The sequence below is a fragment of the Balaenoptera ricei genome, chromosome 18 (genome assembly GCF_028023285.1).
Source record: "Balaenoptera ricei isolate mBalRic1 chromosome 18, mBalRic1.hap2, whole genome shotgun sequence".
In the NCBI taxonomy this organism is placed as follows: domain Eukaryota; kingdom Metazoa; phylum Chordata; class Mammalia; order Artiodactyla; family Balaenopteridae; genus Balaenoptera; species Balaenoptera ricei.
The window spans coordinates 33923330-33937825 of record NC_082656.1 but is presented as its reverse complement, the minus strand read 5'-3'; positions in this window follow the sequence as shown (position 1 = coordinate 33937825).

The window sequence follows — 14496 nt, the reverse complement described above, 5'->3', positions numbered from 1 at the left end:
TGTTTGGTAGTGTATATATGTCCATGCCACTCTCTAACTTTAACCCAGCTTACCCTTCCCCCTCCACGTGTCCTCAAGTCCATTCTCTAGTAAGTCTGCATCTTTATTCCCATCTTGCCCCTAGGTTCTTCATGACCTTTTTTTTTTTTTCTTAGATTCCATATATATGTGTTAGCATATGGTATTTGTTTTTCTCTTTCTGACTTACTTTACTCTGTATGACAGACTCTAGGTCCATCCACCTCACTACAAATAACTCAGTTTCCTTTCTTTTTATGGCTGAGTAATATTCCATTGTATATATGTGCCACATCTTCTTCATCCATTCATCCGATGATGGACACTTAGGTTGCTTCCATGTCCTGGCTATTGTAAATAGAGCTGCAGTGAACATTGTGGTACATGACTCTTTTTGAATTATGGTTTTCTCAGGGTATATGCACAGTAGTGGGATTGCTGGGTCATATGGTAGTTCTGTTTTTCATGTTTTAAGGAATCTCCATACTGTTCTCCATAGTGGCTGTATCAATTTACATTCCCACCAACAGTGCAAGAGTGTTCCCTTTTCTCCACACCCTCTCTAGCATTTATTGTTTCTAGATTTTTTGATGATGACCATTCTGACCCGTGCCTTTCTTGACAAATGGAATCTGCTCACGTTTGCATTGGAAAGTCTCCGTTTCCTTCCTTCCTTTTAAGGTCTCCCTCTCCCCAATATCTTTCCTTTGAATATAATCCCCTTAATTTCATTTCTCACTCATTTCATGCATTTTCCTTATTTCTTCTAATGCCTAGGGAGTTATTTTTCTCTACCTAAAAAGCTAGTCCCTCAGCATGTTTTAAGGTAAGCTTTAAAAACTAATTGTATGACATTTTTGCGCATTCACTGTGATTGCACACCTGGCAAACAGCATTTTCAAGGGATCTATAGAGTTAATGGGTTCAGGTTTCAAATATGTACATAGTTAAATTTCTGATGTTAATAAAAGAAATATTCAAATGCTAATTAGAAATAAGACCCTGAACAGGGAGGGAAGTGGGAAATGGAGTCCTTTAACAAGTATTTACTGGTAAGGAGATTTTTAACAGGTGATGCTGCCAGATCTGAAAGGTTATGTTGCAAATTTGACAAAGGGAATATAATCAGGAAATGCAAACTGGGACTTACAATCCCGTGGCCAAAAAAAAACAAAGAAGGGAGGGAGGGAGGAGGGAAGGAAGAAAGAAAAAGAGACAAACAACTTGCCCTATTCAGACGTGAGAATTGCAAGAAGGGAACACACACTGAACTGCATTTGAAAATAACTGGCAGCAGCCTCCTCAGAGAGGCTGGCCGCTTTCCACTTGCTGGTGGAGCTGGCCTCAGACCCACAGCGGAAGATCATTGAAAAGTCTGGCGTGCCAAGCCACCACCTCATTTCCCAGGGGAACTTCCCACACACGGTGAGAACGAGTGAGGGCAAACCTCAAACCCACAGCCCACTACGCTGGATCGCTTTCAAGCCAGGCACTTGAACTGCACACTGGCTGCAGCCTGCTGGCAAGTGACAAGTGGAAAGCGGCCCGAAGCCTTTGCTGTCTGTGCCAAAAAAAGCTTGTGAAGTCAGGGACCGACCTGGGTCCTGCGCCTAGAGGGTTGGGGGGTGTGGGGCGGGTAGGATGCAATCATTACAATGAGTCAAAGTCCTCCCTCCCCTTTGAGAGTGGAGTCAAGCCCAACCTATATTTGATGGCCTGTAAGAATGGGTAATACTCTTCACAACCCTTTGGGGGTGAAATGTTTTGTGGGTTGCTCAGGCCCACCTGGAAGGTTGGTAGATGCCCTAGGCCACAGAATCATTTCGTTAGAGCAGCTTCCGAGTAGTTTGGGCTTTACATTTGGAATCTTTTGGTTGTGAAGATGAATTACAACCTAATGCAGCCAAAAGGTGTGGCAGGCCTCTCCAGATCCATGAATTATGTGAGCTCCTGGGAGGAGGAAGCGGAGATTATTCGCAAGTTAAGGCTTTGGCATCTGTCCCTGTTGCCTCTGAGCTCGGAGTCGTACTGCAGTCCAGGAGCCGACTTTGTGACACCGAAAACCAAAGCCAAACCTCAACCACCAGCACCATGTGCTTAAACAAAGAACAAGTATGTGTGTGTCTGCGTCCATGTCCAGGTTACTGGGGATGTGAAAACAAAGCCAAAGAAACCAAACACCCAGCTGGTACCAGAGAATGACATGTTTGCATTTAAATACTTCAACTTAAAAAGTGATTTTAAAAAATATTGTTTTAATAAATTATTCCTGAACATGGCTTTGGTGCAAGTTGCATTCATATATATAACTTTACTTTTACGTTTAACCATCATTTGGGAACATCTTTTACGTATCAGGCATCGTGCCAGGTGGTAGGGAAGAATAAAAAGTAAATAAATTTAATCTCAAAAGAGCTTATATTGTACAGACTCGTGGGAAATCGTGTTCAGAATGGTCATAACTAAATTTTGAATCAAAACACAATTATGTCCTTCAAAGAGGCGCTTTCACAGGGGCTTCTGCTTCTAGGACCTCCCTAAGACCAGTTTCCCACTTTATAGTGGGGTAACTGTTTCTGTGAGTGAACTTATGAGGACAGGGAATAGTAGAGCTTTCTGTCTGGGTCCTCTTGCTGCTGGAACTAATATACTTCCCCAAAGTAGCAGTGTGTCCCACAGAGGGAGAGCAGATAACCCAGAGAACTCGTGAGTAACAGGCTTGAATGGGCCTTTTTATTTTTGCTGTTATAAATGGAGCATGTTTTTTAAATAAGAAAACCATCTATTTTAATGTTTGTGAGAATTCTTAGACAACAGCTGATAATGACTACTTAATACCACAGAGTTCAATGTTTCACATAATTTTTTTTTCTTTTAGTAGTCAATGAGGTAGGTGCAATTATTATCTCCAGGTGAGGAAACATGCTCAGAGAGGCTAAATTACCCGCGTAAGGGCACACAGTTAATAAAGGATGGAACACAGATACTAACCCAGTCACTTGGACTTGGCAATTCTGCCTTCCCCTGTTGTCGGGACTTCCTTACCACTTTTCATTGGTGTCTAATAAATGGGAGGATTCTTTAAATGATTACTAGGACTATTTGGTTGAAAAAAGTCTCCATTTGGACATGTTTATGGAGTAGAAATTGCCAAGGCAGCCACAGATCTATAATATATACCTGCCCTCACCTTCTAGGCAGGGGCAATGTGTTCTCTTCTGGACCCCTGCATTGTTCTATTCTTCTATTATCCTCTACTGTACTGATTTATTTATTGGTATTTCTCCTCTTGTAAATGATTATACCCAGCAGGAGGGATTTTGAATTATTTATCTTTGGATTCCCAGCACCTATCACAGTGCCAGGCATACTGTATGTATTCAATGAATGTTTAAATGACTAAATAAATGAAATAATCCAGAGACTTAAATATTAATAAAATAGATCAGAACTAAAAGAAATCAGTTGAGTGGGGTACAAATGGAATTTACTGAGACTTACTATGTGCAAAGTACTGTGATATGCTTATTTTAATTCAGTTAATCTTCAGAACAAACTTGTGAGGTAAAACTATATCTCTCATTTTATAGGCAAGGTAATTAAAGCTTGGAGAGTTTTAGCAGGTTGCCCTGGGTCACATAGCTAGCAAAGAGTAGCACCGGATTTAACTCAGGTCTTCTGCTTTCAAAGCCCTTGCTTTTTTTTTTCTGTCCTTCTTCTTCCTTTAAAGATGATCTCTATCCTTCCAATTGCTACCACCAAGTTCAAAGAATTCTATTCTTCCTCAATTGCACCATACCTCATTTTCTTTCTTAAACTTTGCAAGGATAGTCTCATAATGTTAATTCCTTTATAATCTAGCAGTCTCAAAAGTTAGTTAAGTTTTAACTAGTGACTGACTGAATGAATAAAATGATGGATGGACGGGTGGATGGATTCATTAACACCTCTCTTATTCTTACTAATACAACAATGTTAGCAGGGAAACTAGGGTTTAAACATTCAGCTGTAGAGCAGGATTTGGGTCTCTATTTGCAGAAGCATAATATCTGCAAGATTTCCTTTGGTCTTTTTTAATTTGTTTAATTGATTTTACAGTAAGCATGGAAATCAAAATTTATTTTTGCCTCTATTTTCCTTAAAACATAATTAGAGTTTGTAAGAAATTTAATTGCATTTAGCCACTTTAAAACAGTACATTTAAATGTCATAATTTTAAATGAAATTACATCTGAATTTAATAATAAAATCAAATTTTTCATATATTGTTAGAAAGTGCTAGTTAAATGAATTCTCAAAAGACAATAAGTTGCTGTTTAGTACTTAAAAAACCTGGCAAATTCTGCCTTGCTATTTGTTAAAATGTACTTTAGAATATACAATGCAATTTGAGAATTTTAATTTTGGATCATAAAGCAGTATTAAGATTTTTCTCCTGAAATTTGTTCAGTAAACTTTATTAGGTCTTCTTTTGACCCTCACTAGGGAGAAAGAAGATAAAGACCATTCAGTGGGTGAAGACACACAGCAGAGAATTGAAACTGACAATAGAAAACAAGTGGATCATTCAGACAGCAAACGACTGGGAGTAAGTGGCAACAGGTGATTCCTTGGAGCATAAAGCATAACAGACAATGGGTTTGAGGGGGAATGGTGAAACCTGTGGTGCCTGAGTATGGGATAGTTGTCATATATGGGACATCATTGATATTGGACATGTGAGAGGGCTCAGTTTAGAGCCAAGAATGCCAGACACTGCTGGTATGATCTCTCTTATATGTGGAATCTAAAAAAAAGAAAAACCAGGCTCATAGATACAGAGAACAGACTGGTGGTTGCCAGAGGTGGGGAGTGAGGAGGGGAGGGGTTAGACAGACAAAGTTGGTCAAAAGGTACCAACTTCCAGTTATAAAATGAAAAAGTCAGGGAGACGTAATGTCCAGTATGGTGACTATAGTTAATAATACTGTATTGTATATTTGAAAGTGGTAAGAGAAATTGTTAAAGTTCTCATCACAAGAAAAAAAAGGTAATGGATGTTAACTAGTTATTGTTGTAATCATTTTGCAATATGTACAAATATCAAATTGTGTTGTACACTGGAAACTAACATAATGTTATGTCAGTTATACCTCAATTTTAAAAAATGCCGGGGGACTTCTCTGGTTGTCCAGTGGTAAAGAATCAGCCTTACAATGCAGGGGACGTGGGTTTGATCCCTGATCAGGGAAATAAGATCCCACATGCCACGGGGCAACTAAGCCCGTGCACCACAACTACTGAGTTCCTGTGCCTCAACTAGAGCCTGCATGCCACAAACTACAGAGTCCACACTCCCTGAAGCCTGAGTGCCACAACTAGAGAGAAACCCGCCTGATGCAACTAAGACCCAACACAGCCAAAAATAAACAAATAAATCTTTAATAAATAAATAAATAAAATGCCAGGCACTGGATGATTAGACTGGGCTCTTGCCAGAGCAGTTACCATCTGATATGTATCTTATTTCCATTAAGCCTCACAACCACCCTCTCAGGTGGGTATGATTATTATGCCCTCTGAACTGAGGCTCACCTGTGAACAATGTCTCATCAGGGAGTGGTGGACATGAGAGTCAAACTTCCAACTGCCATCTCCAAAGCTGTACTCTACAACTAAAGTGTATTCTACCAAGTTCCACTATAACCAGTTCTGCTACACTATGGAGTGTCTTCCGCCAAGATCCACTCTACTGCTGAGACTTACAAGTACACTTAGTTTTCTTCTAGGTTGTCCAGATAGTTCACTGGAATAAGAATGGAGGTAAAGCAAAAGATCCTGGGACGAAGACCTATTCAGGTGCTCTTTCTTTAATACTTGAGTATAGTGATTATGGTAGCGGAATTATGAATCCTGAAAAAAAAGATATATTTGATGGATAATATATCTGTATCTCATATGATAACAGAGCATGTGAAAAAAATGCTCCTAATGTTTTGCAAAGTTGTAGGAAAAATATTGATATTAGTTTGTAAAAGGACACACACCACCCCCACACACACACCAATGTTGTCTTACAAATTATACTAAATTTTTTCCACATTCAAGAATTAACTGTGATGAAACTATGTCCACAATAGTTCACCTGAAACATTATGGGCCAGATGTGTTTTGAATTCGAAATTTTTTGGATGTTAGTAAAGTAATAGAGTACTATATTACATGACACCCTCAAATGGCATATGAAATGTTGACCTGAAACAATAGACTGTCAGATATTTCCCCAGCAAAGATGGGTTTATTCAGAATCAACAGTGCATTGCAGTTCAGGGTCTGCAATCCTGGTGAGCCACCTACAAGTCCCAGCAAGGAAGGAAGAATGCTTTCACAGAGAAAAAGGAACTTGGGAGGGATATACTAAACAGAGTCCACAGCTTTTCATTGCCTGAGTCCTTGCCAGGAAAGAAAAACTCTTTTTTCTTCCTGTTGGGCTCTGCTATTGTGGCAGGGTGTAAGCACTCCCCCTTCGGTTTCTCAAGTCTATTTAATTGAGGTCTCTGTTTATTAATTTTTTACAGAAGCAGCATCCATATCTAATATTAATATTTCTGCCGTGAAATATGAATATTGACACTAAGTGGGATAAATAAGTTCTATGTGAAACTTCGTGTCATTTCTGGTGAGGTTTTGCTGCCAAAAATGTTTGCCACAAATTTATCAATAAATTTTTCAGAGATTTTTAAATTTCAAAACTAAATATATGGGGTTTTAGACTGGTATTTTCTTGAAAAAGTCTATTTTGTATACATCATTAAACCTTGGATTTTGTCAAAAAATGTCCACATCTCAAACTGCATCTTAGAGCAAAGTAAACATTCGTTCCATTATCCATTTTCTAAATTCTTAATTCAACACATGTGACAACCTACAGAAAATAAGCCAGTTAGATCTGATACAATATTTGTGCCTTAAGATTGGTAAAATTATGAAGCTGTAGAAGTGTTTCTTCCATAACTCTTTCTCTATACTGCCAACCAAAACACAATGCAGGAGGCTGCAAATAAGAAAAGAGTTTATTCAGGGTCTTAAGAATTGCAACTCAGGAGACACAGATTCAGGTAAAACTTAAAGAGGGTTCCAGGGAATAGAAAGAGTCAGGGGCTTATAAAGACCACACGGTTTGTCAACTGAAAAAATGCACAACCTAAAATTTGAGAACTACATTTTATTTGGTGGGCTTAGGATTTAAGCCCAGGATACAGCCTCTCAGATATCTCTGAGGAACTGTTCCAAAGAGGTGAGGAAGGAGCCAGGATATACAGGAGTTTTTGCTGAAAAAAAAAAAAATGTAGTCGAACATTAAAAGATTATTGCTAATCACAAAAAAACAGACATCTCAAGTTAATGATTTTAGTGCTTTTCTATGTATGGGAAGATGTAAGAGTCTGGGCTTATTGAAATCATTCCTTTGAAATGTATGTTAACTATCAAGGGCCAGAATCCTGTTTTTCTCCATCCTGAATTCCCCTCTGTGTGCACTGTTTGGGGCGGCTGAAGTGGCTGCTGGCTTTATGGCCATAATATCCTTTGTTTACTGAAATGGCAGGTACCATTCTTGGTCCATAGTGCCTCCTCTTGGTCATAAATTCGACCAATGTTTGGGAGGCATTTCATGACCAATTTTGTCCCATGATGCCAAGAAGGCTCATTCTTAGATCAGGCAAATATTCTGGTGATAGACCCCTCAAGTGCTAATTTTTGGATTAGGCCCTGTTTATAATCTAAAATTCTCTGGATCACCTGTCTTACTAATCTACTATGATTCAGGAAATGTCTTCCCTTATTGCTTCTTCCCATATCTAGAGTTGCTCTATTAAAATTATTCTATGTAGAGTTATATATGTGATTGATTGCCTCGAGACACTTAGCCATCATTACTTTTGTTGGATGCCTGGTTACACATTGGGTAATGCAAGAGACAACAATCTTATAAAATAGACAGGATATAAGTAATACAGCTGTAACATTAATAAAGTCACAGTACAGCAGAGACAGGCACAAGGCATAAGCAATTTGAAAACAAGAGAAAACAAATTAAAACAATGGTTAGTATAACTAGTTGTAATCTGGTTGCAATAAGCCATCAAGTCCACAGGAAAGCTGGCTGTAGAAACAAAATTCTGGAGGGATCCGGTAGAGAGAAAAAGATAAATGTTTCATCTTTGTTTACAAAAATACACTTTATCAGCTTGTTGTAGGTCATAGTTAACATAAGAGGAAAGTTTTCCTGGAAAACAAATATTAAATGCCAGTATTTTTCAGTTAAAATGTCATAAAATTATAAATCATATTGATCAGTTCATTCAGTCCCATGTAATTAATTCCTGTTGATCTGGATGAACCATCAGGTTTTCCATTAGAATTTTAAAATTTCTTACCAGTTCAGTGATATGATCTGAGAATCATCAGAAACTCATATTTGTCAAAAAGTCCTTGTTATGAATCTTCTTGAAGATCTTAATTTTATAAAAATATCAGAGTAAAACAATGATTGTCTATAAATGACAAAAGACTTACAATGGCATGCTTAAAGATCTGATTATAATGCAATTGACAAGAAACTTTGTTATTTCTGTGACATACATTTTAAGATAATAACTAGAATTATGACTAATAATATTATACCAGGACATAACAGACTTTTAGGAATTCCACATAAATTTTGGAATATCTGTTTGGACATTTATCCAAACAATATAACCAAAGATTTTATCACCACTTCTTTGACAATGGTTCCTATGTAATTTAACATACCAAATAAATCTAAATTGTTTATATCTCTCTTTGAGATGTTTCTGGGACCCTTTGAAGCATCTCAAAGTTAGCTGGAGGTCAAAAGAATCTTAATTAGAATTTGATATTTGGGAAGTCTGTCAAAAAATATTATCAAAAGTTTTCATTTTTTTATTTTTTAAATTTGTTATTTATTTATTTATTTGCTGTGCTGCGTGGCTTGTGGGATCCTAGTTCCCTGACCAGGGATCAAACTGAGGCCCTCAGCAGTAAAAGCACAGAGTCCTGATGACTGGACTGCCAGGGAATTCCCCTCAAAAGTTTTTTAAAACAGTTGGTCAAATAGGATTGTAGGTCACTGTGAAACAATACTTATTCACTCAACCAAAGTGACAATAAAAGTTTCTTTAAGGCAAATACAGATCATTTAGAAGGCAAAGAAACTCACAATCTGTTATCAAAAGTAGATCAACATTGCAAGAAAACTTTGTTCTCTTAACAGAGGGAGAAACCAACTCCAGTCCTGCACCAGCCCACTCTCAATAACTAAATTCATTTACCTAATTCAATTCCAGACTAACCATGAACAAGGACCCTTTTTCAGGGCTCTCTTTCTATAAACCTTCCACAACTTTCTGTATCCATATTAGTTTGTCCCTTATTTTTCCATCCAGAAATAACCAGCTATAGGACAAAATTAATCTTTCCCCTTAACAAGATGTAATTCTATTCTTCATACCTTGTTTTGCTGAAAACACACATCCTACTTTCCTTGCATACTAAAATGTTTCCCTTATTATTTTCAGTAGCTTTAATTACATATTACAATTTTAACCCTTAAAAACTTTGATCTCCAGCAAAAACCTACAAGCAGCAAGCAATTGTGAACTGTTTGTCATACCAGTATTTCTTGATTGGCAAACTTAGGAACATTCCAAAACCTCTAGAAATGTACACCTTTTCATTGTATAATTTCTTTCCTCAATGTGGTATAAGACGTGCATCTAATAAACCTAAACATCTTCAGTTTCCCTCTCATAAGGAGACAAAAGTAGGTAAATTTAGACCTGTGTAGCAATTAATGTTCCACTATTTTATCTTGTTTGAAATGACCTAGATACTCAATGAATTCCCATTATTTAACTTAACTTACCAAAACTCTAGAATTTCAAGTTACCAAAAATCTGGAGAAGTTATTTTAGATAGACATACCCAAAACATAATTATTCCTGAAGAGTTCACCTGAAAACTCTTATCCCATTTACCATTATTTTATAACTTATGAAAATATCATACCAAGTTAATTTCTCCTTTCTGAAAGAACTCTGTAACAGAAATAACATGAATTTATTGACCTTTAGTAAACCTAGGTATAATAAATGTAAGACATGTCTGTATTGATTAACCCAATAAGTTTAAGCTAGTTTTAATGCAAAATATTAATTTAATATTGAATATTTCCTGGATAACCTGAAATTCATTCTAGTCAGTTTTCTTTATATTTAGAAATATTTAATTTGTAAACACTTTTAAGTCAATTAAATAGAATTCTTCTATAAATTTAATTTTGATAATATTTTCCAGAGATAGAGACATCTCATATGTATAATGTACACACAGACATGTAAACAGACAAAACTAGAGATCTCATAGCTTCACTTTAACATTTAGTGACGAATCAGGTCTTACAATATAAACGTATTAGTTTATAAAGAACCGTTGGAATACGTTAAATTTATCTGCTCAGATGACTAAGTCTTTACTATTTGTGGAAAAGACTTTTAAGATATATATTTGTTCTTGATAAATTCTTAAGGAAGCTGTGAATTAGAGTTTGTGTTAGGGAGTCTTTCCAGTGGTTTGAGTTTTAAAAGGGTACTTTTTTCCTTTTTTAAAAAACTTTGGTTTTAGGTTTTACATGATTGAACTAATTAGACTCAGTTGCAGGTTATTGTGGGCTGTATCTACATTTCTGATTTGCAAGACAAAGACAGTTGCTTTAATTCCCCAAAGAACTGGTCTGCCACATAAATGATATTAAAAGATTGATTTGCCCAACTATATTTTCATTAATTTGCTTTTTTATATCAGTGAGAAGATTCCCAAATAAACTGAAAATCAAGAGTTCTATGTTCTAGAGCTTTAAGGATCAATTTATCATGCTTTCAGAATTTTGCACAAGGCATTCAATAAAGGACCTCTTTCTGAGGGTACAAGTTAAACCCAGAGCAAAAAAAAATTCTATTATTGTTTTCATTAGCCCCTGAATATTAGTTCTCAGTTTTTATTTCATATTATGCAGGCTCAAGTAATCCTGTTGTTTTCTTTTAGTATGTTTAATTACTATTGTCTGAAGGGCACATTTATATGCCCTGTCTTATAATACCAAGGGGAGGTGAAGCACCTCAGTGAGACATAACGTCTATCACACAGTATAATTAAGCAAAAGTGATGTAACCATTTTATATAAAGCCCATTTAAGTATACCAATTTTTATAAATTTTCTCAATTCTGTCAACTTTAATACCTTTAACTTTAGTTTCCATTAAGACCCCATCAACAAGCTTTGGTCTTATAAGGAATCGTAGAAGCTTTCCTTTTAATTCCCCAGCCATTTTATCTATTTTTGTATAAAGGCTTTGGGATCCCCAGTGAAAGGTTGAGCCGAGGGACTCAGGTCCTTTTGTCAATCTTTTAACTTGATTAATTGGCCTTTTGCCCCAAGCAATTGTTGATCAGATATCTGAGTGTAATTTTCTTCCAGCCTTTTAAATATATAGATTTTAACTGGGGTCAATAGAGTGGACTTGTTTGGGGCCCTTTAATGTTGGGACCAGTAGGGAGTCCCTTTGGCCCATCCAACCTTAGGTCATGTTGTATAAAAACCTTTTGTTTTAATCCCATTAATGTTCATTTTATTTAATGTCTTATTTCTTAATAACCATCTAAAGATTTTTATTCTTTTGAGATGAGTTCCTTTAAAATTTCCACCTTATTGGGAAGAAGTCTCTAGACTTTCTTTTCAGTTTTTTCTTATTTCCCTGTTAACCCAGTTAACATTAATTATCCTAATGTTTTTATTAGCATCTGTAAGGCCCATTGAGGGGAAGTGGAGACCACAAATAAGGCTTTTCAAATTGGTTTTTTATTTGTTTTAAACTAAGGGAGTTCTTAGGTTAACTATATATATATATCTATATATATAGATATATAGATAATATATATATATCTATAGATATAGATATATAGATAATATATATATATATATATCTATATATATGATATATAGATATATATATGATGTTCTTCTAATTTGTTTTTTTCACCAATAGGTACCAGCTATTTATAATGAAGGCTCTCTAAAACTTTACCAATTTAGAAATGTTTTTCAATTTAAAGGATCTATCATCTGGTCATTGATGAAATGTATCTAAATAGCAGCTCAGGCCACAGGAGGCATCCCCACAAGAGAGTGCAACGGATGCAGCCTTCACAAGATCTAGAAAGTTTACTCCCCAAAACCACCTAAGAAAGTAAAGGGCCTTTGTTGTACAGGTAATGCAACAAAAGTTAAGGTGACAAAGACCCCTGTGAGCTTGCACAGCCAGACAAAACACTGCTCAGAATCCCAGTCTATTTCACTGGCTGCCAAATGTACACTATATGTGTACCTTCTGGATGGCAGAGATCAAGCTCTCAAAACACAGAAAAGGAAAAAACAAAACCAACAACAACAACAAACAATGCCTAAGATCAGGTAGAACATTTACATCTCAAAGACACAGGGAGAGAGATGTAAGGGTTTTTGTTTTCTTTAAGGTCAGAATTCTGAAAAGATGTATTATGAAGCCAGTTTTCTCTAACTTAACTGTGTATATAATAAAAGAGCCACATCTTGGGCATTTTCAGGGCAAGATTTCCTTGTAAATATAAGTTTTGTACATACATACAAAAGCCTGGCTGGGGTATTAGTTAGAAGCTGGCAATCTGTCATTCCTTTTCTTTTGTTTTGAAGACTTTGTTCTCCATTCCAAGGTCAGTCTGCCAAGATAAATTGCTAGTGATGATCATGTGGTAGACCAATGTGCTGTTTGTGAGCTTAACTCCTCTAGGAGTTTCAGCCCTCTTACATGTCTCAGTTTCTCCCTTGGGTAGTATAAGACCACTGTGGGTGTTCAGATCACTGAGTGGCCAGGTCTCATGTGTGTCCGCAGCAGAGCAAGTTTTTAATTAAAATGAGTGGGTTTCTCTATAGGGACAGCTGCACAGTATGAGGACTTGCTGCCACCACTTGCAAAAGTTTCTCAGTTCCCTGAGAAAACCTTTGTCAGCTGGGAAGAAGATGTTCCTTATTCACAGTTGAAAGCTCTCATGAGATATATCGTCACTTTTATTCCAACAAACTCTATTAAAGTAGCCAATTCAAGGAAAAATGCCAGGCCAATCTCCCATCTAATTACCCAGACCAACCTTACTCATTGTCTAAATTAGGCAAAAATCTTCCCAGTGTCTTTCAACTGAGGATCACCCAGGTACCTCTTCTTGAAACTAAGTTTCAAGGATAAATTTCTCCTCCAGAGAGGAATTTAATACGACTGAATAAAACCTAGGATCATTAGCCAATAATGGGACATCTGAGAACCAGGAGAGACTCACACACATGTGTCTGGACTCCCTCAGGAGGCGGACAGGCCCAAGAGGCCTCTGCTTGTACCAGGTTCCAGATCTTCATAGAGTTCAGGCAAAGGAGAGAAGTCTTCTCTGAATCCCTTCACTGGTCGCCAAAACTATCAACTGAAAAAAACAAAAACAAAAAAACACACAACTTAAAAGTGGAGAATTATGTTTTATTCAGGGCATTACTGAGGGTTATAGCTTGGAAACAACCTCTCAGATAGCTCTGAGGAACTTTTCAAAAGAGGTAAGGGAGAGCCAGGATATACAGGAGTTTTTGCTGAAAAACAAAACAAAAAACGTAGTCAAACGTCAAAAGGTTATTGCTAATCACAAAAAATCAGACATCTCCAGTTAATGATTTTAGTGCCTTTCTATATATGAAAGATGCAAGAGTCTGGGCTCACTGAAATTATTCCTTTGATAGGTATCTTAACTATCTAGGGTCAGTATCCTGTTTTTCTCCACCGTGAATCCCATCTGGGTGCAGTGTTGGTGGTGGCTGCAGTGGCCAGTAGCTTTATGGCAGCAATATGCTTTGTTTACTGAAATGGCAGGCAACATTCTTTGTCCACAGGTTGTTAAAAGTTGCCGGGTGAGAACTGTGATAAATTCTGATGTGAATCAGAAAATATTTGTCCTTAAGGAATCACAAGTTATTTTAGGGTTGGGGGTCCAACAAGTAGATAGGATGTCACCAGTTATTTTACGGTAAGGTTCTTTTAAGTATCTTGAGTTTCTGGCAGATGTTCTGGATACCTTCATTAGGACAATAATAAGTCACACTTCCTCAATGGCCTTCCAGCTCCATTTAGAGAGTTCACTTAACAATACCAACTCCACTTTGATTTTCCTCCCACAATATCTCTCCCCCATCTGAGGCAGGTTTTCCCTTCATGCTGACCCAGGTGTTCCCTCAGTGGTGACTTAGCTCTTCCCCAGCTCCTCAGCCTTGTTTCTCATTCAGCACCCTCAGGGGCCTGCTTTTCACCTGAAGAGGAGCCAATGCATATTGTCTGGTCAGAGCCTCTG